The sequence below is a fragment of the Balaenoptera physalus genome, assembly GCF_965194825.1.
Source record: "Balaenoptera physalus genome assembly, chromosome: 17".
Taxonomy (NCBI): Eukaryota; Metazoa; Chordata; class Mammalia; order Artiodactyla; family Balaenopteridae; genus Balaenoptera; species Balaenoptera physalus.
In genome coordinates, this window is record NC_138895.1 from 79,665,453 (window position 1) to 79,692,944 (window position 27,492).

At 42.1% G+C, this 27,492-nt stretch overlaps 1 long non-coding RNA gene across 1 annotated transcript; it reads left to right on the plus strand.

Moving 5' to 3' along the window:
• The first annotated feature begins 1,299 nt into the window (after positions 1 to 1,299).
• On the plus strand, positions 1,300 to 27,216 carry LOC309646987. The gene is made up of 2 exons (XR_014255714.1): positions 1,300 to 22,645; positions 22,875 to 27,216. It is a non-coding gene; the product is annotated as an uncharacterized lncRNA (long non-coding RNA).
• The last annotated feature ends 276 nt before the right edge of the window (positions 27,217 to 27,492 follow it).

Sequence of the window (27,492 nt, forward strand, 5' to 3'; positions counted from 1 at the left end):
GGACACTCAGAAGCTTCGGTATAGCCATGAACCAACAATTCAATTTATCCTAATCTCAACTACACTGGAGGAAGAAATCCCTCAGAATTCCCTGTCTCTCTCTCTCTTTCACACACACACACACACACACACACACACACACACACACACACACACACAGGGGCAGGGAAGGGGAGAGGGGGGCAGAGAGAGAGGTAAAAAACATCGACGCACTTATTCAGTTGGATTGTAGATGGAGCGCTAGTAGGTATCAGCTTAGCTAAGTCAATCAATCATTTTGTCAGATCTCCTTGGATAAGCATTGGTTTTACAAGAGGGTAGGTAGCAGGAAGGGCAGAAACCCTAGTCTGGAAGAGACATATGGAGGCACGAATCAGCATGATGTGCTGAGATGCTTGGTGTTAGAGTTTAAAATTGCAGAGGGTGCAGCAAAGACGGAGTTTACATACATTGCACAGAGTCACACGGTTAGTGGCAGATGGGAGATTTGAATTCAGCTCGCTCAGTGACTCTAAGTCCAGGGATTTTGCTTCTATGGATGCTTTTCTTGTCTTCAGTTTTCTTACAGGAATGAAGATGAAAATTCATCCTCCCTCCCTCAGGAGTATGACTTGACTTTATCAATTCTTTTTAAAAATGTGGCTACTCAGAAAAATAGGAAGTACACGTACGGCTCCCATTCTATTTCTATCTTGTGGTCCTGCACTGGATTGTTTGCTCTAAGATAAAATCTGTCCACTGAAAATCTGAACCCTGGCATGTGCTTGGCTCAAAGCGAGTCCTGACACCACGGAGGTCAGGGGCAAAGGTTATCATAGAGTCTGGAATTCAACCCTCTGCCCACCTCTCTGGTGGCTCTCGGACCCTGGGCTCTGTTTCCTCATCTGTAAAATTCAGGTTGCTGTGAAGAATAAATAAAAATTTTGTAAAAGCCATTAGACTAGTACCTGCTATGGTGTGTGTTAGCTCCTGATATGAACAAGCTGTGGGACCTTAGGAAGTGATATAAGGTCCCCTGGTCTTTATAAAAAGCCCAGGGTGGGCAGGGGTGCAGCTCTATCAGTCTACCATCCTCGCAGGAGGACAGGTTAGCTTTCCGCTGGGTCAGTGAGCCCAAGCTAGTTGTGTGCACTTGGGCAAATTATGTAATGACTCTCTCCTTTATTTTTCTCATCTAAATACGTGGATGATAAAACCTCATACAGTTGTTGGGAGAATTCAGTAAGGTTCTGCAAGCGTTTATCACCGTGCCTGGCATACAGCAAGCACTGAGTAAATGTTTATGATGATGATAATGATGATGGTGATGATGATGACGACGATGATGATGATATCAAAAAGAGCTTAAAAGGAGCACAATTCCATTTGCTCCTCCGCCTCTTGATCACAAAAGTGATGCAGCAGCAAATGGCAGGTGTGACTGTGAAGCCCAACCAGCGTGGCAGGTCCCAGGCTGAGCAGATAGCCTCCTGCCCAGTGCAGAGCTGCTAGTGAGGCTGCTGGGAAGTGACAGGGTGCTTGCTAAGGGGGGATCAACACCTGGTGACAGCTCGCGCATGAAGCGCCTCTCCACAGCTTGGGATGCTGTCACCTCGTGGCAGTGTTTATGGGAACAGCTATGACTGGAGAAACCGGATGACCTGAAGAATCAGGACCGAGGCTAAGCGACTCTTCACCTCCTCCACAGCCTGCACCATGCAGGTGAGCACCAGCGCTCTGACACCTACGCCGCCTGGCTGCCGGTCACAGGCGCTGTCTTGGCACGGAAGGTCGGCGAGCATCGTGTTCATCTTTGCAGCCCGTCTCTGTGGCCGTCCTGACTCAGGCCCTCCTGCCTTTGACGTGTCAGCGCCAGCACAATGCCACCCTCACCGCCTGCACCAGCCTCCTATTGCTCGGCAACGATGAGGAGACCGGGGACCCCAAGGTAAAACTAGCATTTTGATGGAAGTTTGACCGAGAGACAGGAAGATTTTATAAGTCCTTGTTTCATCTATTCTCCCTCTACCTGACCCTGCTGATTTTCCAAATGTATGTGCTGCCCTCTCCCTGCCACTGAGTCTGTGCGAGCCGCGCTGGCCTTCTTGCTTGTTCCCCCAGCAAGCCAAGCACGTTCCTGCCTCAGAGACTTTCCACTTAGTCTTACTGCCTGAAATCCTCCCTCCCCAGACGTCCTCATGTCCTGCTTTCTCCTTCTAGTCACTGAGCTCAGTATTATCTCATCAGTGAGCACTTACCTGACCTCCCTGCGGTATATAACAGCAGCCCCCAGGCACCGTGTTCCCTCTTTCTCCATAGGACTTACATACGGAATCATATTTACTCAGCCCTTGTTTTCTTCTACTAGAGTATAACTTTGTGTAGGCAAAGTCTCAGTCACTGTGTCTCCAGAGCCAAGATCGATTTCACAAAATACGCGCATGATGAATATTTGTAAAATAAGTGGATAGAATGAATGAGGGACCCTGGAGCAATGTCTTAGTGGGTTCCTCTACCTTTGGTGACCTCTATATCATGTCTACCCACCATGTGCTTTTTTAAAGCAGATCTTACTATATCAGTCCCCACTTAAGTGCCTTCAATGGCTTCCTATTGCTCAGGAATGACGGCAAGATTGGGGACATCAGAGTAATAGAACTACTACTCTATAGTCTATATTTTTACCAAGTGACATAGTAGTATTCATAGCTCCCTTTACCCCACCACTCTTTTCCCTGTGAAGTCCTGAGATGGGCACACATGCAGAAGAAAACAAAGAAAATTACCCTCTGTGTTGGCCCCAGACTTCAATGAAAACCATCAGACAAAGGACTAATATACAAGGCTGAACTTATGGAAAACTTCATTTTGCTAAAACTAAACGTTTTTACCAAGACTAAGGCCAACTCTGCCTATTTTCCCATCTGTTTCCCAATCCCTTTTCTAACACCCAATCTGATGTCTTAGATTTTCTAACCATAATGTGAGGAAATAGTAACCCAGTGAGAACCCACCCATGTCACGGAAAAAGGAGCTAGAACCGTACAGTGGTGATTAGTGTAGAAAGCTGCTCCTGGGTCTGACCTTTCCCCAGAACCAGCTAATGTATCCCACTTTGAGTTCGCCAAATATATCATACTCTTGTGGTTCAGACTATTAAGTACTTTAAACACTTCACTTCTAGTTAAAGTGGCCCTCCAAAAATGTCCTCAATCTTAAACCCTATGTGAATCTAAAAGGCCAGAGTTGGGGGTGGGCTGTGATAAGAATGAGCGCTTTCTAGAAGTCACCATGTCTTTGAGTTTTTGCTTTCCTGTTAACCCACTGGTCTTGATAGTGAGGTCTCTGGTTGATTGGTCAGGGCTGGCAACAGAAGTGTGTTTTCTCATTCTAGTTCTGGAGGCTAGAAGTCTGAGATCAAGATGGCGGCAGGATTGGTTTCTTATGAGGCCTCTTTCTCTGGTTTGTAGATGGCTGTGTTCCTCTAGTGTCTCTGCATGATCTTCTCTCTGGGCCTGTCTGTATCTTAATCTCCTCTTTACATAAAGACATCGGCAGCATTGGACTAGGGCCCACCCCAGTGACCTAATTTAATCTTAATTACCTCTTTAAAGGCCCAGTCCCAAATACGGTCACATTCTGTGGTCCTGGGTGTTAGGGCTTCAACATATGAATTTGGGGGCTGGGACCCAATTCAGCCACCAAGGGATTTCCTGTGTCAGACCGCAAGGTAAATAAGGTAATATTAGCACCACGAATGCCTGAAATGTGAACAATATTAAATCACCCATTAGTGATATTTCATTGTAAGATTAAACTCTCCAAACAGAAAAGCTCCATTCTTTTCAGAGAAGTTGAACTTTCCAAATCTCTTGTTCTTCGTGTGCTCTCAGCTCCGGGTGGTAGAGTCTTACCCAGATGCCTGCGTGGAGTCTGGGCTCCATTTTCGGCACCTGAAGCCATTTCTACACCATTTCTACAGAAATGACGGATCCATTGATGTTCCATCATTAAAGCCTGGTTATTCCAAACTCGGGCTTCTCTGCCTCTTAAAACAGAAGTCATTTAAGATGGCAGATGAGTCCCTCCATTATCCAATCATTCCTCTCTCCACCCTTCCCTCCTTCATTCCTTATTGCTCCCTATCTTCAGGATCTCTTTGCTTCTCACCTGGATCTTTACAGAAATCTCCTCTGTCTGCCATCACTCAGTCCATCTTTCCGGTGCAGCCAGAAGGGTCTTTCAAAAATATAAACAACATGTCCTTGCTTTGAAGACTTTCTTTAATTCTTCTTTACCTTTAGAATAAATTTCAAACATTTTACTGTAAGAGGCTCTTTATTCCCTAATGCCTGTCAATGTCTGCAGCCTCATTTCCTGCCAACCCCTCCTCAAAACATACATTCCAGCAATTTTGAGCTACTTCCCTTTTCCCAAATAGTCTACATTTTCCTCCTCATGTTCCCCATTTCACTTAAGAAACTGACAATATCCCAGGTTGTTCCAAAACGAAATTCTGGAAGCGATATTAGATTTCTACTTTTCTTTCTCACCCCCCTCCACATACAAGAGCTTTCTAAGACCTCTAGATTTTGTCAAAAGTCTGTCTTCATGTTTTCTGCCCTCTCCCGGTTTACAACCTCGTTGTTTACTTTTATGGATTGTCGAAACAAGAGCAAAGTCAGATGCCATCTTTCCATTGTTGGTATTGCCACCAGAGAAACCAGTTTACACATCTGCATTGAGTGAGTCCTCATCGCCTTTGGTTAAGCACGTACTGACCTACGGTGGGGCCTGGGCTGAGTCTAAGCAGCTGATTCTCCTAACTAGAGAACCCACTGATGCAAGTCTGGGCACTTGGGCGGACATGTGGGGCTGGCCTGCCATAGCCTCTCTGTGTGAGCTTTGAGGAACCTACTGAGAAAGAACTCCTGCTGACAAAAAGGCATGCAATGAACTTGATCTGGTAAGACGGCCTTAGCCATCAAAAGGAAGGCTGATTCTGAGGCCAGCACGGCGGCTGTCCGTGGCCAGACCAGACCTACACCTCCTCTGCCTTCACCTCTCACCCCGCCCCCATATACACTCAGAATCACTCACATACACAGGCTTCATCCATGCTCTGGTGTCTTTCTGTTCTTTGAGGTCAAGTAATGCTACTCTGTCTCCAATGTCGTACGGTATGCAAAAAGTGCTCTCTGCATGCCCTCTCTGCCCCAATTTTCAAACCCAACTTTGCAACTGAGCCTCCATAGATTCTGCTTACCAGTGAGAATGAATGTGTCCCCATTCTCAGGGGCAAGATGGAGGGAGGGCAGGGAGGGAGGAAGGAACAGACACTGATTATCTGTCATATATCAAATTCGTTGTCTACATTATTGTATTTAATTCTCAAAAGCATGCTGTACAGCTGTAATTCTTTCCCCCACTTTCAAGGTGATCAAGCTGAGAGTGAGATGTTGAGTTGTTAATCTACTTACTACAGCCAGTAGGTGGAAGAACAGGAATAAAATCTAGTCTTTTCACAACCAAAGCGGATGATACTCTATTCACATCTTGCATCCAGCTATAAGCTGGACATGGGTTTTCTCTGTGTTTGTGGAAAGCAGTGGAGCAGACACTGATGGTAGCTAACTCCACATCTGTTCCACACAGCCTGCTTCCCCTTTCTCCCCAGAGTTCTGAGTTTGCTTCAACACCTACTTCTACTCCTTCTAGTGGATGGTGACTCCATGACCTGCCCCAGAGTTTAGATTCTGATTTCCCTAAACCAATCAGTGTATGACATTCCCCTGTGATTGCTAGGACTCAGGGGAATGCCTTAATTATCACAAGAAAACTGAAGGATATGTCCAACCACTCATGACTGAGGGAGGGATTTCTGGGCTGTCCCCCTGAACATGAACAAGGCAGCATGCATAGAAGTCATGTTACCTCTGGAAGCCCTCTTGGTTCTACAAGGGATACCAGGATCTGATTCAGGAGGAATCTGGAGCTGAGGCTAGGAGAGAGGGATAGAGTGAGAGAGAGAAGGAGAGACTGATCGAAGAAATCCGAGTCTATGTTACATTACGCATGTGCTTCTCCTAGAGGCTGCCCAACTTCTGGGTTTCCAGTTATATGAGGTAATAAATTTCTTTATCGTTCATACTCACTTGAGTTTGTCCAAGATTTCTGTTATTTGCCTCTAAAGCATTATGAGTGCCATGGGCCATCATGGGTCTTATTTGTCTCTCTACTTCTCTACACACAGCCACCAGCACTGTGACAGAGGACACAGGTGCTTCTCCTAGCTAGAGAACCCACCTTGTCACCTGGTTCCCTCCACCTCATCCTCATGTCCTTTCCTAAATATCACTTCCTCAGGGACACATTTGCTGACATTCAGAATGGATGAGAGCCCCTGATTATACATTCTTTTCACAGTCTGTATTTTTCCTCCTTGTATTTATCAAATCTTGACTGATTATTTGTGTGATTATTTACTGTGTGGATCATTCACTAGATTATGAGCTTCCTCGAGGTAGGGCAACGTTGGTTAAGCTCTACCCATATTTCTGGGCACACAAAACATTTGTATATCGAGTGATGAATGAATAAATAAATGAAGAGCCAGCCTTTAATAAATGTGTGTTGAATTGGAATTGAGATTTAGTATATCTGTACATAATGTGGACTCAGCAGTGACATTGCCAATTAATATACACTGAGCACCTCGGATGTCTCCTATGAATCTAATACATTGGTTTCACTCTGGTGTCTTTGAAGGTGGTGGCTGGAGTTCATTTGAAATGGTGTATTTGCCAATTTCACTTTATTTCCTCAGCCTGGATTTCAGAGGCAAGCAGCATGCCTTTCATTTATCCAACTTACCCAGAGCCTATTCAATAGAACAATCAACTCCCAGTGTGTTCCACACTTGCTGCTTGTCAAAGCCTCTTACAGTCATGGAATGTAAGTAATCAGTGCAGTGTACTTGGCAACACATGAAATGAGAGGTTCAGAATTTTAATTTTGTTCTTCCTTTAAGAACGAGTCTCTATCTGGGCCAGCCAGAGTGGCCTTTCTGCTTTCATCTGTTCAACGATGAGAGAGCATGGGGTCAGCCTCTAAGTGAAGCCTCCCTCTGCACTTCCCTCATACCCTTCCCTTCCCTTCCTTTACTTCTCACTACCAGATGTTATGATGCTCAGTGATGAAACCTTTGACTTATTCACCTCGGTCCCCAGTACCCCAGACAGGGGCTACAGTTCAACTCAGTTCCATATAACAATGTTTCCTGGAGGCTTGTTATGGACCAGACACCGTGGTGGGCATGGTGAAAACACAACAGGACACATACACCCTGCAGCAGTGGTGATCAGAGAGGCTTCGTGAAGGAAATGCCTGAGGGAATGAGTGAGAGTTATGCCAAGACAATGTAGAGAACTCAAGAAATATGCGTGCTGTGGTGTGAATCAAGAAATGAATTAGATGGATGAAAGGACAGAGGACTGATGAATATTAAAGTACTTTGAACAAAAATGAGTTGTCTGTCAATTCACAGCATACGTCATATTTAAAAGAAACACCAGTCTGACATCTAAAAAGAGATAGAAGTAATTAAGAATTTACCAGGTCTCTTAGTATAACGGAAAAGGAAGATCTGGCATAATCTTAAATACAGTCTACTTATCTTGTCCAGCATACAGTATGGTGATGACCCCCACTCAAGCCTCGCATTCTCAATCTAACCAAATATCTTTTTGTCTTTTCTCTGCTGCTCCCAAACTCTCCTTGGACTCTGTCTGTTGTGGCCCTCGTGTATCCCCTTCCCCTTCCCATAAATCCTGGATTAATTTATTTCTTCCAGGGGTGGCTTGATGACCTTTCTCATTAAACAAATGAAACCCTTTCTATTAGCTTCTGAAATATTGATTCTTTATGTATTTTTTTTTACAGCATAATAAAAGACCTCTGTATCTAATTGGCAAACACAGAGTATTCTTCAGAAAGATGGAAAAGAGCAAAAGACTTGGTTACCTTTTGTCCCAGTGATGCTAGAGAGAAGATTAGATTTGGAGTCTGAAATTCAGTTTCTCTTAACGCAGTAGTTACTTGCTATGTCATTTGGTACCAGTTGTTTTTGGTTTCCTTTAGACCTCATTTTTCTCATCTGAAAAATGGAACAGTGGGAAATGGCGTTGGGAGTAGTCCAGAATATGTCTAAAGTTCTTTCCTAATTTTTCTATTTTTTACTTGCAAAAGGTAAGTTAAAGTTCCTACGGACTTTTTTCTTCTTTTCTTGACACTTTTCACAACCAGACGTCAGGAAAAGACACTCTCCCTGGGAGGAGATTCATAATGAAGAGTTCTAAGCCGAAAATCACCCTTTCAGATGATGACCTTGACGGCATCAACTGGAATCTGCAAGGAAGTGATTGGATAAATAGTTCTCTTGTTACTCAACAAAGGATTGCCTCCAGCGTGCCCAGCTCCTGGGCTCCGGAGGTGATGACAACAGCACTGAAATCCCCTGGGGACAGGAAATGCATCGGTAACAAGAAGGGGTGGGCTTCACAATACGGTTTCCAGTCTTTGGAAAATACAGCTGGAGAGAATTGAGGTATTTGAAAGAGCATTTCCTCTGGACTCAGGCAGACCTGACTTGATTCCCACATCAGCTGGTTATTAGCTGTGTATCCTTGGGCGAGTTACTAAGCTTCTCTGAGGCCGAATATCCTCTCTGTAAAAGGAGAACAGTTGCTTGCCTCATGGTATCTTTACAAGGATTAAACAAGGTAACTTGGGTGGATATCCTGCTACGATACCTGGCTTATGAGTAGGTAGTTAAATACGAACAGAATGACAGCAGATTAAAGTTACTTTAGTCTCAGTTTCATATAGGTCCTAATATAATAGGTGTTAACTTTTGAAAGGAGAAGCAACAGAGGACTGTGCTGTGCCTATGAAAGAAGGGGGCAGAAGGAGGCCCTTGCCTCTAGCCCAGAGTTCACCAGCTTTTTCTGTGAAGCACATGATGGTAAATGGCATAGGTTTGTGGACCACTTGGACTCTGGTGCATCTACTCAGCTCTGCTGTTGAAAAGCAGACACAGCCTCAGACAATACGTCAATATGAATGAGACTGGCTGTGTTGCAATAACACTTTGTTTATTACAACAGGTAGCGGGCAGGATTTGGCTGGAAGGCCATAATTTACTGACCCCTGCTCTGAACTATGAAAGATTGTTGGAGCAGCTGAAAAAATGTTGGTGGTTAGAAGAGGGTTTTGGGATAAGGCCTCTCATCTACCTTAATATCTCACTCCGTCCTCTTCACAACCAGGCTCAGTGTGGGTGGCGTGGGAAGCATTCTCCTTCCACCTCAGGTGAAAGAGGGGGGTTGAAGGGATCACTCAGAGAAGGGCTGTCAGTGAACTAGTGTCTGAATCACACCTGAGACTTTTAAATGACAAGGGACTAGCTGACTCACAGCTCTAGGGAAGGAGAAAGTGGCTGAATTGGGACTGACTTGAACTCTCAGAATTTCTAAGGACAAAGATTATGTCGTGGCCTCCCTTAGACCCACGTGGGCTCCTTGCAAGAGAGTTGCCTTAGATCTTGCTCGAGCGGGGCGAGTGAACTTGCGTAGAAGGAAACCAGAGGCATACCACAGGTGGCTTAAGGCTAAAAGAGAAGTCCTGTGTGATCAGCTGAAATAGAGACGCATTGATGGACCTGGAGAGAAGGGCAAGGAGGGAAGGGAAAGCCACAGAGAAGAAGGAGCTTATCTGAGAAATTCACAGCTGGTTCCAGAGAGAGAAGTGTGCTTAAACACTCACCAACCCCAAGGAGGACCTCAGTCCTCCCTCCACAGTTCAGCCAAGTGAGACATTTCCTACCTTTTTCCTCCTCTCCTTCTGCCCCATCCCTATTCCTGAGCCCTGGGGGGGTCTGGACTCAGGACTAGGAAGATAGGATAATAAAAGAGCAATGTGGAGAAAGAAAAAGGGAGTCAACCATGAATCTTCCCCCAAGTACAGCTGGCCAGCTGGCAGTAAGCCAGTTCCAGGAAAGAGAAGTATTAGCTACAACTTGAATGAAATTTAAAGTCTTGATTATTTCACTGGAACAGACAAGTTGCTTCTTGATTACCTGTATGTTAATTACTCATACATGACCAGAAGGAGTGTCAGACTGACCCTAAATGTAATCCAGGAGCAGTGCATAACTACCCTCACAGAATATATGCAGAGAGACGATAGAAGACTAACAATAGTTACCTTATGATTTATCCCACAAGTACGTTTTTCAGTGAAATGCATACAAATTTTAGTATCCTCTTTACATCCAAGAATGTGCAACTTAGTCAAAACTGAGCCAGTAACTCTATACTGCATCATGGGTATTGAACTTTCATCTACTGAAAGAAGCATTTCAATGGAAATCTCCATTCCTCAAACACCATCATTAAATTACAAAAGCAGATTGTCAAACAGATTGGGAATTTAAGCTTAAGTTTAAAACTTAGTTCCTTACCTTCAACACAGTAAATTTCCATGCTCTGGACACACTGAATCTATAAATGTACATTATGGCACTTTAACATCTTAGAATGGCAGCATTATGGTATTGTAAAATCATAGAAGTCTTATTTCCTAGAATAGAGTTTATTAGAAACATAACCTCATGATGCCCTAGAATCTAAGTTTAAAGCCTCTTAAGATCTTAGCATCATAGAAGCTTAGGAAAGTAGTCTTAGATTTAAAGTAGCTTAGGATAATATATAGAATCCCAGGAATTTAGAATTGTAGCTTCTTAGAATCATAACACATAAAATCTTTTAGATCTTATAATCTAGGGATCATAGACTTGTTAAAGGTCAGAATCCTAGCACGTTAGAAACCTGAATAATAGAATTTTTGAGAGATGCAATTCAAACTTGGTGGGATCTTAAGCGTTACCTATTTTAACTTCTAAGATTAACAGAGACTCTTTTATGAGGGCGTTTCTCAAATAGCATTGCAATTGACATTTTGGACTAGATAATTCTTTGTTAGGGTGGGAAGGAGGGGTTACCGTCCTGTGCACCATAGTATGTTTAACAGAATTTCTAGCCTTTACCCAGCAGTTTGCTGTAGCACCGCCTCCGTCGTAACAATGAAAATTATCTTCATCCATTGCCAAGTGTCCCAAGCACTGCTTTATAACACCTGTTGGACGATCATCCCTGAGGGAGGAAATTATCTTCTGAGGATTTCCCCAGCACTTAAAATTTAGTGTGTACTCTCTGCTAGGTTTGATCTCATTTGAACCTCACGGTTATTATCTTTCCACTTTACAAGCGAGAAGGCAAAAGTTTAGAGAGGTTGAGTTCCTGGGAGTCGCACAGCTGATGAGGGGTTGGGGAAGGATTTGAAGTCACATATTGGACATTTCTCTAAATGCTGAAACTTCCCCACCTTTAGTGTTGGCAGTTCTAACTGTAGGAAAGCATTTCTTTTGTTGAACTGATTCCGACTTCTTTTTCCGGTCTTATTCATAACATAATTATCATATGGTTATGGATTTTCTACTAAAGGGCAGTATTGTCAAAGAGTCAGACTGTAGAGGCAGACGCTCTTGAGTCCAATCCGAGATCCACGACATGTCATCAGTGTGATCTTGGAAGGTCTTCACATTTTCTGCCTCTGTTTCTTCAAGTGGTATTTGGGTTCTTTACTGCTGTGTGCAAACTGTTCCAAAACTGTTGTCTTAAATCAACATCTATTTTAATATATTGCATAATTTTGTGGGTCAGAAACATAGGAGAACTTGGCTGAGTTATACTTCTGTTCTACATGGTGTCAAAGGAGGTCACTTGATGGTATTCAGTTGGCAGATGGCTGGTCCTGAGGATCCCAGACGAGTTTGCTGACATGTTCGGCACTTTGGCAGGAGTGATGAGGAGGCTGGGTGTATATGGAACTGTTGACCAAAAGGAGGGCACCGATTTCCCGCATGGTGGTCTTGGAGTGGTCAGACATCTTACATGGTGGTTCTGGACTCCAAGAGTGAGACTTCCAACAATCAAGGTGGACTCACTGTGGCCTTTGTATGACACGTTTCTGGAGCCACTGAGCACCTTGTGTGTCATTTCTCTATTGGCCAGCACAGTCAGAGCCCACCCAGATTTGAGGGAAAGAGACACAGACCCTACCGCACCTTGGAAGGACCGTCTGTCTAAGAATTCACAGCCATGTTTAAAAACCACTGCACAATAAAAAGAGACAAGAATAATTCTTATCTCATTGAGTTGTGTGAGTCTTAGAAAGGCTATACTGTAAAATGCTCAGCATATAATGAATAATCCAACATGTGAGTTGTTTTTATTTACACGTGGCCTCTAATTACAGGATTATCTCTGTGCTTGCAAAATCACCGAATCCTTCTCCCTTTCCCAGAGCAGTGGAAACCTTGAGGGCTGCGTGTGAGCCAGGGCACTTAAGGACACCGAGTTAATTTAGACACAGCTCCCGCGACAGGGGCTGTGAGATAAAAACATTTCCATTTTAGAGGGTGAAAGAGCTGCTTCCATAAGTGATTGAGGCAGAAGGGCTGGCCTGGATTTATTCATGTCCGTATTGGAAGTGACGGCACATGTGTGCTGCCCTTACGTAGCTACTGTGCTGGGCACAAGCGACAAATACACTTATGAGGCGAAATAATAAATCATTAGCAACTGTGAGCCTCTCCTTGCAATGAACCATGAGGGGGAAGGATCCCCCAAGCAATTCAAACCCAATTACTCTGCTCACAGGGTGTTTGAAATGGAAACAAATGAAGAAGGCAACCTCAGAGGCAGGGGGCATTCATCAGTGCAGCTGAATGCGTTTTATCCTGGGCCACTGGTTAGATTTTGTTAAATGAAAACAGGAGGAAAAATAATAAGAGGAACCCCTCACATTTGTAGAGCATGTCTGAGTTAGCAAATTGATTTGCTGTCCGTCATCCCCTTGAGCTGTCCTGGAAGGCTCAGATGGCTAACTAACTCCATTTTACCAATGAGGTGACTGAAGTTTATATGCATCAGTGGCCTTGCCCAGCATTACAGGCTACCAACTCCCAGTCCCTTGGGTCCTTGCCTGGGCTTATTTCCAGTGTTCTGGTGTGGGTAGGATATAGTTATAGAGCAGGTGAGGCATTTCTTCTGCTGGAGACTCTGTCTTCTCTTTCATCCAAGTGCCCTCTATTCTGCAGGGTCTCTTGAGGCCTGGGTCTGGAAGAGGGTTATTCCTCTGCAGTTGTGGCCCGTGGAGTTCCGGAGCTTATGACACAGTGACCGTATTATTTGTTAGGACTGCCATAACACAGTACCAAACACTGTGTGGCTTAAACAACAGGGGTTTATTTTCTCACAGCTCTGGAGGGCTGGAAGTCCAAGACCAAGGTGTCAGCAGCGTTGGTTCTGCAGCCTCTCTCCTTGCCTCGTGAACGACCATCTCTCTGTGGCTTCACATGGTCTCCCCTCTGTGCTGTCTGTGTTCGCATCACCTCTTATAAGGACACTGGTCACAGTAGATTAGAGCCTTCCCTAATAACCTCATTTTAACTTAATCACCTCTTCAAAGACCCTGTCTCCAAATACAGTCACGTCATGAGGTACTAGAGGTTAGGACGTCAACATATGAATTTTGTGGGACACAATTCAGCCTATAACAGTGACCTTCAGAGTGGACTTACCCACCTGTCTCCACGCCCATCTGAGCACATTCATTCATGTGTTGGGTACTGGTCCTAAAGTGATCAGTCTCTGTGTTTAGGGCCTCACAGACAGCAGGGTACAATGAAACCACTAGCTCCACTTTAGAATCTCACTATGTGAATAATAGGCAGCTCTTTTTTTCCAGTTTGTAAACCAGCCTTTAGAATTTTCACCTCTAAAATGGGATAGTAGGAAAAGTCTATTCAATACATAGTGAGAGAATGGCTCAGCTTCTGCTCTTCTTTCCATAGAGGAGAACAACCTAATTATGAGGACGGTCTCAGGGAGCACAGAGCCTAGGGTCCCAGAGACAGCAATCACTCCTTCTGGAAGGCTAGCTCAGAGGTGTCAGTTGTAACTACTTCAGACCTACTTGTGACCAGAGGTCACCTGAAGAGACACAACGGGACAAGTCCAGTGTGACTCTGATTGCGTCTTTAGGATCAGGTGTTAGAAAAATCCTTGGCCAGTATCTGAGTTAAGCTCAAGTCTGCGGGAGTGCTCTCTTTGGTTGAGTTCAGCCCTCAGTGATAAGAGATGGAAATTGTGGACCATGGGCCTTATCTGGGACCATATCTAGAAGGGAATCAAGAAACAGTCATTGGGGCTTCCCTGGTGGCGCAGCAGTTGAGAATCTGCCTGCCAATGCAGGGGACACGGGTTCGAGCCCTGGTCTGGGAAGATCCCACATGCCGCGGAGCAACTAGGCCCGTGAGCCACAGCTGCTGAGCCTGCGCGTCTGGAGCCTGTGCTCCGCAACAAGAGAGGTTGCGACAGTGAGAGGCCTGCGCACCGCGATGAAGAGTGGCCCCCGCTCGCCGCAACTAGAGAAAGCCCTCGCACAGAAACGAAGACCCAACACAGCCAAAAATAAATAAATAAATAAATAAATCCCATTAAAAAAAAAAAAAAAAAAGAAGCAGTCACTGAAGGCAGAAGAGAAGGGACTTGTGAAACCAAGCCAAAGACAACTCCATTGTTTGGCTTGAACGATTGATATCTTACTGAAATGAGATGAGAGATGAGAGGAGAGAGGGTTTTAGAGAGGGGAAGATTAAGAATGGTATTCAGGTCCTTGAGTTACTCATTAGACATCCACATAGAGATGCCTCATGGACAGTTGGGTCTAAGAGTCTGGACTTCCAGGGAGAGGTCAGAGCTGGAAGCTCTAGATTAGGGAACCACTGGTGTCACAATGGTGCTTAAAGCCGTGGGCTGCTGGGATTATCTGAGGAGAGTGTACGGAAAGATTGACAAATGTAGGATGGGGCAGTCCAGATCCCATGCTGACACTCTCACAAGCAGAGCTGGAACGGAGAAAGAACCAGTGAAGAGGCTGAAAAAAAGTGACCAGAAATACGATATGTAAACAGGAGAGGGTGGAGCTCTGGAAGTAACAACACAAAAGAGTGTTTTGAGGCAGAAGGAGGACTTACTGTATTTAATGATGCCGCCGCCGTAACCTAAGAAAAGAACAGAAAAGCAACTGTTGGGGTTAGCGAAACGGAGGACATTGTGTCCTTGATAAGAACAGATTTAGTGGAGAAGTAGAGGCAAAATCCTGAATGACGTTACTTGAAAGGAGAAGTGAGGTAAGCAGGTAGAAATGGGGACTATGGTCAATGCTTTCAGTACTAATTTTGAATGAATGGGACTCATTTCAAATAACTATGAACTTGGCTGCCGCAGCATGATGCTGCCATTTCACCACTTTGCGTCCAAGGAGGGATAGCACTGGCCCTTAATTAATGTTCCCAGTTCCGATTCAAAACCTCCTCGTTGGGACCCCACCTTGGGTTAATTAATCACAGCCAAGGACTCTGAAAGAATGTGGCAGCTTCCAGATACATCTCAATTTGGGATGGACAAAAAAAGATGCAGGTAGGCAAGAGGAAGAGGGTTGTTCCCAAAATGGGGAGGAATGGTGCTGGTAGACAAAGCATAATATAAGTTAGCTCGCTAAATCTACATGGCAACCGTGTGAGGTAGACAGAGGTGTTACTCCCAGTGTACAAAGGATGAAAACTCGGGCCCCTCCAGCTCATCAGTGCAGAGTGTAAATTCACACTCAGATCTAATGGGCTCCCAAGAGCTCGTGCTAATTCCAAACAATTATATGATGCCATGCACTGAAAGTCAACACTTAAATACTGAAGCAGTAGAAGCAGCTGTTTCTGGAAACTCTCCTGGCCCCTTTATGGTCGTGCCACATGGGCACTATCTTCTCTGCCCACACATAAAGGCCACCTAAGGGTCAGAAGAAGTGACATACTTTTCTAGGAATATCAGAAGAATTCTTTGGGTCCTTGGATTCTCATATGCCTCTACTAAAAATGCTAAACCTTGAGAAGTGATTTTTGGCTTAAAGAAACTTTTTTCAGCTTCTATTGGGTTGGCCATTCTCCCCTTCTGTTAATTTAGCAAACAGCATAAGATGATAAGTCTTCCTGACTTGGTCAAGCATAGGTCCTTCTCTACGCATGGGGGGAAAAAGGGAAAAGGGAAAAACCTGTTGGTAGGTTCTGGCTCATTATTAAGTGTCTGTGAGTATCTATGTGTATGGGTGTGTGTGTGGGGGGTCTGTTTCTCTAGGCAGCAATATTATAATGCAATCATTTATACACAAGAATAAACCTGTGACAGTGGCAGTATTATTTTAAAGAGGACCATAATGACAAAAGTGATTATGTGTTATTTGGAGCCAATTTATTTTTATGTAACATAATGAAATGTGGGCTTGATTTTGATAACCTACTGCCTTACATGTGCAGAATTGCTAAAATGTCAGGCCTTCTTTTGTATTTGTCCTACCCTGGTAATTTAAGGTAATGCTGATTTCTATGGGTAGACTGGTAGGGGTGAAACAATTATAAAAGTGTTGGATTTGTTTCTTACTTAGTAAACGTTCAGCCTTCTGGGCTACAGTATAGTTGAGCTAAACCCTCTAATTCTCTATGGAAGGCTAACTCTTTTTCCAAAACCAGCCTGTATTTTGATTCTTGAATAGTGGGATTGGTCAGACCAATTGCTGGGCTTTTACAGTGACTGCTGTGCTGGTGTATGGTTGTCTCTGGTCAGTATGACATGAAGAAAGCCTAGTGTAGCACAAAGAAGATAGAGTTTGGATTCCAAGTTTGGAGTAAATCAGAGCAGCTGCTGTGACTTACTAGATCTTTGATTTGGGGCAGATCATGGCCAACTTTGGACAAGTTTTCTTACTGAGAAAGCTGGAATGATAATATGTAGGTTTAAGGGTCATTGTGAACTTTAAATAAATTGTGATACACAGTTATTCACAATAGTCAACATACGGAAACAATCCAAGTGTCCATCAACGGATAAATGGGTAAAGAGGATGTGATATATATTATATATATATACTTATATATGTATGTGTGTGTGTGTGTGTGTGTGTGTGTATGTGTGTTTATATATCCATCCCAATATCATGGATCTATTCCCCAAATTAGGCATTTCATTCTGGCTCTTGAGGCACTGACTCATACTTTAAAAATAAACCTCCATCACGCATCTCTTTCCCAGGATATGCCTTCTCATCAAAACTTTCCCAATCAGCTTCTGCTCATCTCTTGGCTTGCCAGGGGCACAAGAAATGATAACATGATAACCTAACTATGTTCTCATTAGAACCAACAAGAGATAGGTAAATAAAGATCATTCATTGACCTGTAAATCTGATTTTCAAGATGACCTTGAAAACTGTCAACCCAGATCTTCGGTCTCTCTTAATGTGAAGAATCAGTTTCTGGCCGCTTGCTCTTAAACTACTACTTGCTTTTAATCTACTTTGTGATTATAGCCATTTACATAGGTGCGTAGTTTACAAATGAGAAAGAGTGTTCCATTACCCAGTCATTTGGTTCCCATTTACTTAGGAAATTCTGGACTAAGTTTTTCTGTAATTTCTATGGGCCTGATTAAATGCCTTTATATTCATTAACTGTACACTGAGAATAGACTAAATAGCACTAAGTTTGTATTAAGGAGACCTTCATTCAAATCCTGGCTCTCACATCTGCTTGTGTGTGATCTTAATCGGGTCATTTCATATCTCTAAAATTGTGTTTCCTCAACTGGCGATGAGCAGGCTGAGAGAATTCAGTGAGATGATTGACACGAAGGTGACTAAGAACGGCCAGTACAAAGTAGCTATTAATAAATACAAATTGAACTTGAAACTCAGGTTTATCTCTCTTCGTTCCCATTCCCTGTTCTACTAATATGCTCATGATTTAACACAATGCCCTATATCATCATTTTGGTTAATATATCCTATGGGTCAAACAAAATACTGACCCATAATAACTGACTTTAAAAAAATCTAGTGTTTTAAATCTAAGGTCTGAGTTGGACTGGAAGACAAATGTCTGTGTTCAGATATCACTGCTGCCCATTCATTGCCTTGGACGAATTATCTGTAGGCCATGAAGGATCTCAGAATACAAGTCTTTCAGAGTTCAGAATATGGAACCGTCATTTCCTGTATTTTGTAAATGGTGAACTTGTTTCTTTTCATCGTAAGGCTGCTTCTCTAGATATTCCATAGGTGAGATGCAGTGTAACATTAACAGTGGTCTCCAGTTTTGGTAGACCATTAGAATTTTTTGAGAATAACCTTTTTTAAGTAAACATTTTCTGGATCTGTTTCCCATAATTACAAATATAACTCCTTATGTATGGGTTGGAACTGAGAACTCACTGCTGGCAGTGCTCTCTCCGGGTGATGTGGATGATTGGCTAAGTTTGAAAACTGCTTAGTCAAGTGACCTTTACGATTTTCTACTGAATACACAAGCTTGAACAGCTATTCCTCAGCTTCTTCCATCTTCAAGCTGCCAATAAACCCACCCTTTTTTACTTTCAGCAGAAAATCTTACCTTTACTTAATGAAGAAAATTGGGTCCATCTCAAAAGAACTATTCCATCTTTCTTCCACCAGACTGACAGCATGTATCGATATGCTCTGCCCTCCCTCCTGCTGCAAGGAGGCACTGTACCTACGTTGTCTGTTTTGCCCACTCAGATACTGCACACATGATTATCCCTTCTTCCAAAACAACACATTCTTTTTTTCTTCTGGATCAATTCTTCTCACATACGAATATATTGTGATATCTTTTATCTTTAAAAATTTTTAAATAAACCTTGTTAGACCCCTTATTACTCATTTTCAGTTTCTTTTTATAGCAAAACTACTAACATTTTAAATATGTCAATTACTTTTGATTATCCTATACCTTTTGTTCTTTCCTTAAATCTTCCTCATTTGGCTTTTATAGTCTAGAATTTCTATAATTATGCTCCAAAGACCGCTGAAGACCTCCATCCTACCAGTTCTCTCATTCTCAGTTTTTAGGCTGTCAGATGTCTCAGCAGTACATGACATCATAGGACTTTCCTTCTATTTGAAACATTTTTTTCCCATTTATTTTCTGAGATGTCACACCTTCTGGATTTCCTTCCATTTTACTGGCCAGTCCTGCTCACCCTCTCTTTTGTCTCCTATTATGATTCCCAACACACCACATAACAGCTCCACGTGATGGCTTAACCATTTTCTAACATCCTTTGCTCTTATATTTGGCCCAGATTCTCATGGGTTCTCAGGTCCTGAATAGCCCTACCTATCAGACAGACAAACATGTTCTTTGCAATAGGTCAATAAGAGTGGAAGATACTGGGTTATGGGCCAAGATTGGGGGTTGGGAGGAGATAATAATTCCACAAACATCTATGAATCCATAGACTGTCTGAAGCTGACATTCCAAAGTTTTCCTTTTCATTGTTTTTCTTTATTAAAGAAACAAATATAAGCTTTAGATGCATGCAGTCAGGCCACTCTTCCCTTCCAAATGTCTATTTTATACATTGTTTTATGTAGGAGAGACGGAATTTCCTTGTGGAAGTGGTACAGAGAGTGGCGGAAAACTCAACCTATTTCCACTATTGGAGTTCAGACATACAGAAATCTACCTGGAAGACTTGGAGCAGATGAGAAAGCCTGAGAAGTGATTTACCCTGAGGAGCACTGAAGCGATCAGATTAGCACCAGAGATTCAGAGAGGAAAGCTGGGGCGAGAAGAGGAGTTGGTGCTGGTATTGAAGTCTTCTCCAGGCTAGCACAAGAGAAGATGATTGTCCCAGAGGAGAAATAAGAGGAATATGCAAATCAAAGTCAATCACTTATTTATTCAGTCAACAAATGTACACTAAGAATTGCAAGGTGCACTTGGAGTATGCCAATGAATAAAACAAATAAAATTCTTGTCCTCATGCAGCTTACATTGTAGCAAAAGAAGAAAGAAATATGACACATAATAATTAGGTAAATTACTTACTATACATCGATAAATGATATGGATTTTTTTTTTTTCAAACAGAATAGCATAAGGAGAATGGGGGCAGGTTGCAGTTCTTTTTTTTTTTTTTAACATCGTTTTGGAGTATAATTGCTTTACAATGGTGTGTTAGTTTCTGTTTTATAACAAAGTGAATCAGCTATACATATACATATATCCCCATATCTTCTCCCTCTTACGTCTCCCTCCCACCCTCCCTATCCCAGCCCTCTAGGTGGTCACAAAGCACCGAGCTGATCTCCCTGTGCTATGTGGCTGCTTCCCACTAGCTATCTATTTTACATTTTGTAGTGTATATATGCCCACGTCACTCTCTCACTTCGTCCCAGATTACCCGTCCCCCTCCCCGCATCCTCCAGTCCATTCTCTACGTCTGCATCATTATTCCCGTCCTGCCCCTATGTTCTTCAGAACCATTTATCTGTAGATTCCATATATATGTGTTAGCATAAGGTATTTGTTTTCCTCTTTCTGACTTACTTCACTCTATATGACAGACTATAGGTCCATCCACCTCACTACAAATAACTCAATTTCGTTTCTTTTTATGGCTGAGTAATATTCCATCGCATATATGTGCCACATCGTCTTTATCCATTCATCTGTCGATGGACGCTTAAGTTGCTTCCATGTCCTGGCTATTGTAAATAGAGCTGCAATGAACCTTGTGGTACATAACTCTTTTTGAATTATGGTTTTCTCAGGGTATATGCCCAGTAGTGGGATTGCTGGGTCGTATGGTAGTTCTATTTTTAGTTTTTTGAGGAACCTCCATACTGTTCTCCATAGTGGCTGTATCAATTTACATTCCTACCAACAGTGCAAGAGGGTTCCCTTTTCTCCACACCCTCTCCAGCATTTATTGTTTGTAGATTTTTTGATGATGGCCATTCTAACTGGTGTGAGGTGATACCTCATTGTAGTTTTGATTTGCATTTCTCTAATGATTAGTGATGTTGAGCATCCTTTCAAGTGTTTGTTGGCAATCTGTATATCTTCTTTGGAGAAATGTCTATTTACGTCTTCTGCCTATTTTTGGATTGGGTTTTTGTTTTTTTGATACTGAGCTGCATGAGCTGTTTGTAAATTTTGGAGATTAATCCTTTGTCAGTTGCTTCATTTGCAAATATTTTCTCCCATTCTGAGGGTTGTCTTCTTGGCTTGTTTATGTTTTCCTTTGCTGTGAAAAGCTTTTAAGTTTCATTAGGTCCCATTTGTTTATTTTTGTTTTCATTTCCATTTCTCTAGGAGGTGGGTCAAAAAGGATCTTGCTGTGATTTATGTCACAGAGTGTTCTGCCTATGTTTTCCTCTAAAAGTTTTATAGTGTCTGGCCTTACATTTAGGTCTTTAATCCATTTTGAGTTTATTTTTCTGTGTGGTGTTAGGGAGTGTTCTAATTTCATTCTTTTACATGTAGCTGTCCAGTTTTCCCAGCACAACTATTGAAGAGGCTGTCTTTTCTCCATTGTATATTCTTGCCTCCTTTATAAAAAATAAGGTGACCATATGTGCGTGGATTTATCTCTGGGCTTTCTATCCTGTTCCATTGATCTATATTTCTGTTTTTGTGCCAGTACCACACTGTCTTGATGACTGTAGCTTTGTAGTATAGTCTGAAGCCTGGGAGCCTGATTCCTCCAGCTCCGTTTTTCTTTCTCAAGATTGCTTTGGCTATTCGGGGTCTTTTGTGTTTCCATACAAATTGTGAAATTTTTTGTTCTAGTTCTGTGGAAAATACCACTGGTAGTTTGATAGGGATTGCACTGAATCTGTAGATAGCTTTGGGTAGTTTAGTCATTTTCACAATGTTGATTCTTCCAATCCAAGAACATGGTATATCTCTCCATCTGTTGGTATCATCTTTAATTTCTTTCATCAGTGTCTTATAGTTTTCTGCATACAGGTCTTTTGTCTCCTTAGGTAGGTTTATTCCTAGGTATTTTATTCTTTTTGTTGCAATGGTAAACGGGAGTGTTTCTTTAATTTCTCTTTCAGATTTTTCATCATTAGTGTATAGGAATGCAAGAGATTTCTGTGCATTAATTTTGTATCCTGTTACTTCACTAAATTCATTGATTAGCTCTAGTAGTTTTCTGGTAGCATCTTTAGGATTCTCTATGTATACTATCATGTCATCTGCAAACGGTGACAGCTTTACTTCTTCTTTTCCAATTTGGATTACTTTTATTTCTTTTTCTTCTCTGATTGTTGTGGCTAAAACTTCCAAAACTATATTGAATAATAGTGGTGAGAGTGGACAACCTTGTCTTGTTCCTGAGCTTAGAGGAAATGGTTTCAGTTTTTCACCATTGAGAACAATGTTGGTGGTGGGTTTGTCATATATGGCCTTTATTATGTTGAGGTAAGTTCCCTCTATGCCTACTTTCTGGAGGGTTTTTATTATAAATGGGTGTTGAATTTTGTTGAAAGCTTTTTCTGCTTCTGTTGAGATAATCATATGGTTTTTCTCCTTCAGTTTGTTAATATGGTTTGTCACATTGATTGATTTGCATATACTGAAGAATCCTTGCATTCCTGGGATAAACACCACTTGATCCAGGTTGCAGTTTTATTATTATTATTTTTTTAATATTTACTTAGGCTGCACCGGGTCTTAGTTGCGGCACCTGGGATCTTTTAGTTGCGGCATGCGGGATCTTTAGTTGGGCATGTAAACTCTTAGTTGTGGCATGCATGAGGGATCTAGTTCCCCGACCAGGGATTGAACCCAGGCCCCCTGCAGTGGAAGCGCAGAGTCTTAACCACTGGACCACCAGGGAAGTCCCAAGGTTGCAGTTTTAAATAAGATAATAAGATGGGCCTTCATGTTAGTAATCTTTGAGATATTACCTCATCATTCAGGTCTAGGGAACAAGAGAAGAATTGTTTTGCTACACGCATATACTTTTTCACATAGGCTTTAAGGGAGGATTAAATCTCTCTCTCTGGTATTCCAAGACAAAGATGGTTAATTAAAGATATACACCTAGACTCAGTGATATCGTGAGGAGCAACCAAACTTGCTGTGGGACCAGTTGAACAGAATTCTCCCCGGAGGAGAAGGAGCTGTCCCCTCTGTCTTGCAGCGTTCTGTTTATTTGTTATGACACATGAGGAGTGAAAGCGTCAGTGGCCTAAGTTATCAGCTGGGAAGTAAGGGGAAGTCTTAGCTTGTCAAGGTGGCAGGATAAATGCGATTCCAGCTTGAGTTCAGCAACTCCATCTCTGGCTTAGAAGAGAATTCACTCAGCAAAACAACTGGAGTAGGATCAGCAAACCCAGCTCTTAGCACCTCCTCAGAAGATGATAGCCATATCAATGTTTTTGGAAAACACTGGGATAGGGAATGGGGGCATATATGCTATTTTCTCTCTAGAGAATATCAAGCAAGGGGAAGAATAGGCTCATGAAGACTCTGAATAGTGTGAATTTGATCTGGCTAAAATTGTGTTTAACTTTAATATAACATAATTTTTTCTCAAGGTCTAATTAGGCTTAATGACACCTTGTTTATGGATACATAAATACACACACAAAACAGAAGTAACATGCTTCTTCGGGCTCTGGGTTTAAATATCTGGAAAGAATTCCTAGTGATACATTTATCATTTAACAAATTATATATTGAGTAGCTTCTATATGCCACTTATTAAGCAAACTGAGGTTTAAGAAACGTTTATCATTTTTAGTGTTTCAGCACCCAAGATTCTTCTAACATCGCACAGCTTTGCTTTTGGAAAACAGCATTTCTCCAACTATGTGTAGTCTTGGTGACAGAAAAATACCTACCTTTCCTTGTCCATGTCTTTGGGAGACAGCCCCCTTCTCCTCACACTGGTGAAGCCAAGACTCTGCTGTGATGGTGACCCCGTGTCACTTAAAATGATGTTCTCTCCAAAGTGTTAGAAATTTAAGCCACTGATGGACGGACATGGGGACTTATGCAGTGACTGTAACAGTGTAGACACTTCCTGCTTCACAACCAACTCTGCAGTTCCCAAGAACTCACTCTGTACACTTTTGTTCCTCTAGCTCCTCAACACCTTGGGGAGGTATGGACACCTGCCTACAAGGGGCTCAAAGGCTTTGCCTAGTGTTGTCTAATTTTCATCATCCGGTAGCACGTTCTCAAAATATTTATTCAGTAATCATTTTAAGGACCTACTTAGTGTCAAGCAACGTGTCAGGCCCTATTGGATGCATTTAACCTCTTACGGCATCACTTCCCACCCTCGGGAAGCATACAGTCTAAGCAGAGAGATTATATATTTGCAAAAACAATACCATAACAGTCACATGTTAAAAAAAAAAGAGGTGCTTAGGAACAGGAGAAAGGACTGTGGAAAACCATAGGCATAAATAAAATGTCCAGATATGAGGGTCAGGGGAAACTGTGGTGTAGGTTTTTGAGATGCAAGTGGAGTGATTTCGTCCTGTGACACTGGGAGCAGGGGCCACAAGCAACAAGAAGAAGACAGGCCATATTTTATTGGTGTGTCAGGCCACCACTCTTGGAAACACAAGCGTTGTTCTCTGCACACACTGTTTTTTTTCATTCGAGGACCTTGAGAAAAGCTTTCCTTTAACTTTAACCGGATCATAATATATATTGTTTCTAAAGTCACAAAGGCTGTCCCTTACTTTAAAACTTATAGCAGTACCTTGAAAGTAAATCCAAGAGTAACACAAGGTTGTAACTTTTCCAAAAGGCATAGATTCAGGCAGCCAAAGTAAGTGATTAGTTAAAACAATCAGGCAAAATAAAGAAAAGCTCCTGCCTCTCTCCAAAGAGGAGGGTCTTTTATACAGGGAGGTAAATACAGAGCACCAAGTTTAACTACCACGGAAGACACCTGGAACCAAAGTTTAGAAGGATGTTATGGGAAATGTTGAATTAACTTTAAGAACTTGAAGTTGGATCTATTCTCACAAGGCATATAACTTTTTTGCTCTCTTTATTTTGGGGAAAACAGAAACAATATTCCACGACTGTGGGCTCTTTTTCTTACATAAGTCATATCAAGATATGGGTGCCATTGCCTAGAAGATAAATTATACACTTCACAGTAAGAGAAGATAACGGGTAATGTTTGCAACATATCTATGGATGTACTTTCTATGCCAGAAATTAGATTTGCCTGTTTCAATTAGAGGGTATAGAAAAATCTATCACTTAGTGTTCAAGATGGTAAAAGAATTATGAATAGAGGTTTCTGTGGTACATGATTTCTGCTCCCTATGAGGAAAGGAAGCCATCAGAATGGTTTCCCTTTTGTAGGCAGTTGCTTATTTGAACCCATGGAGTTTGGATGAGGGTTATAGGCAAACTCTTTAATATTCATTCATTTATACAAGTAGGTAAAGCCAGGCCAGGACCTAGTACATCTCCCATGTTTAAAATAGTTTCCTCTTTGCCAGAGTGATGAACTGGACGTAGGCAATATCTGAGCGTCGCTTAGCAGTGTGTTGCATAAAGCAAAGGAACAGTAACCGCCATCTGACTGCTTCTTATACCTTAGCATCCCATGACTCTCCCTCATTGCATTTAAAATAATTTTTTAAAATGAGGCCTTATCCAGAGAAGGAGGTCTTCTCTACTTTAGGGAAGGTTCTGTCGTTATCAGCTCTTGTGTCAAGGTGGTGGGACAGGGTTCTGTAGAATCACATGGATTCTTCTCCAACATCCTGAGCAATGGTTTGCCCTCAGTGAAGTTCTACAGGTGAGTTCAGGGTGACTCAGGAGGGCATGAACAGCACGGCACCTATTCAGAAAAGCCAAGGTCACTTACACAAAGGATTCTCTCTAGCAGTAAGTCATTCATGAATACGCACTAGGCAGGGTGTCTCCTGAGGTCCTTCTTCTGTGTAGGACCTTAGTCCATTCTGCTTGTAAATGACACGCCCAATGAGAAGTTGTCCTGTGGTGTGTCATAATCTTCCCTTTATTTTCTTTCTGGATGAAATAATGGGATTGCCAATTTGTGAACTGAATAATTGAAGAACGTTGGCAGCTTGAGTCAGAAAACCTCCCTTTAGAAATTATTTTTTAGGGTGAACAATAGAGGCTTTCACTTCTTCCTCATCACTTGTCCTCCCATTGAATTGGGAACGTTTGGGAAATTCCCTGAGGCCCTGCTCTCTTGGGGGGGGGGGGTCCTAAACCAATCAGAGACTACCTCTTTTCTAGACATCAGAATGAAAAAAAGGTTATTGTTCTATTATTGAAAAGCAGATAACTTCAAATATTTATGATTATCCTTTATAGAAAATATTATAAATATCTCTCCAACCACAGACTAGAGACCATAATCTAAGTTTTTGGAATATAAGGGGAGGCTAGCTTTTCAGAGAGAGGAAAAATCAAGCAGAAATAATAGTAATTTACACCTCTACAGGAATTATAGTTCACACTGTGATGTCACATATATTTTTTGATCTTTCTCACCAGTACTGGGTAAGGCAATCCAAGATTATTGTTTCAGTTTTACTGCTACAACTCAGAGAGGTTAACAGATTTCTATAAGGTCACATAGTCAGTTGGCAGTGAAACTAGAACAGAAGAAAAACATCTTCTGGCCTGAAACCCTGTGATTTTCCTACTACTGCCCAAAAGTAGTGAAAGAAGTGGAACACTGTTTTGTTTTTACTGTTGTTCTGTGTGTGCCATCATGAAAAAAGAGAGGTTGGACATTTTCTAAGGAATTCAATATTACTTAGAGGTAATTTATATGCTGGGTAGGTTTTTGAGTTTTGATATCAGAATTCTTAGATTTAAATTTCAAATTCTATTATTCATTAGCTATGGAAACTTGAGCAATTAAAAAAATTTCATTAATCTTTATTTACCTTAGCTATAAAATGAGAATAACCATAGTACCTACCTCATAGGACCATTGTACATTCAATTAAATAAAAATACATATAAGACACACAGCAGTCTTGAGTAAAAGGTGACAGTGGCACTGGTGGTGATGTTGGTGACAGAAGGGGTAATGGTGGTAATGGTGGTGGTGTTGGTGGTGATGGTGGTGGTAATGGTGGTAGTGTTGATGGTGATGGTGATGGCACTAGTAGTAGCATCAGAAGCAGCAGAAGCAATAGTCAGTATTTAGTCAATATATCAATACAGTCTATATAGTCAATATATCGGTGTAGAAACTGATACATTGAGAGGAGACTTGACAAATATAATTTTAAGTTTAGCAGAATATTGTGGACCCTAGTGTAGTTTTTCCAGCTCTGGAAACCAGAACCTCTGGGAAGATGGACCTAAAATTATGGGGTCAGGAAGAATGAATTTTCCAATTCTTGTTGGGCCATTACCCTTGGGAAGGGCTATTGTTCTTTATTCTGTTCTTGGCATTAGCAGGTGGAGGTAATTTCATGGGTTTGCACTTAGTCCTTCCT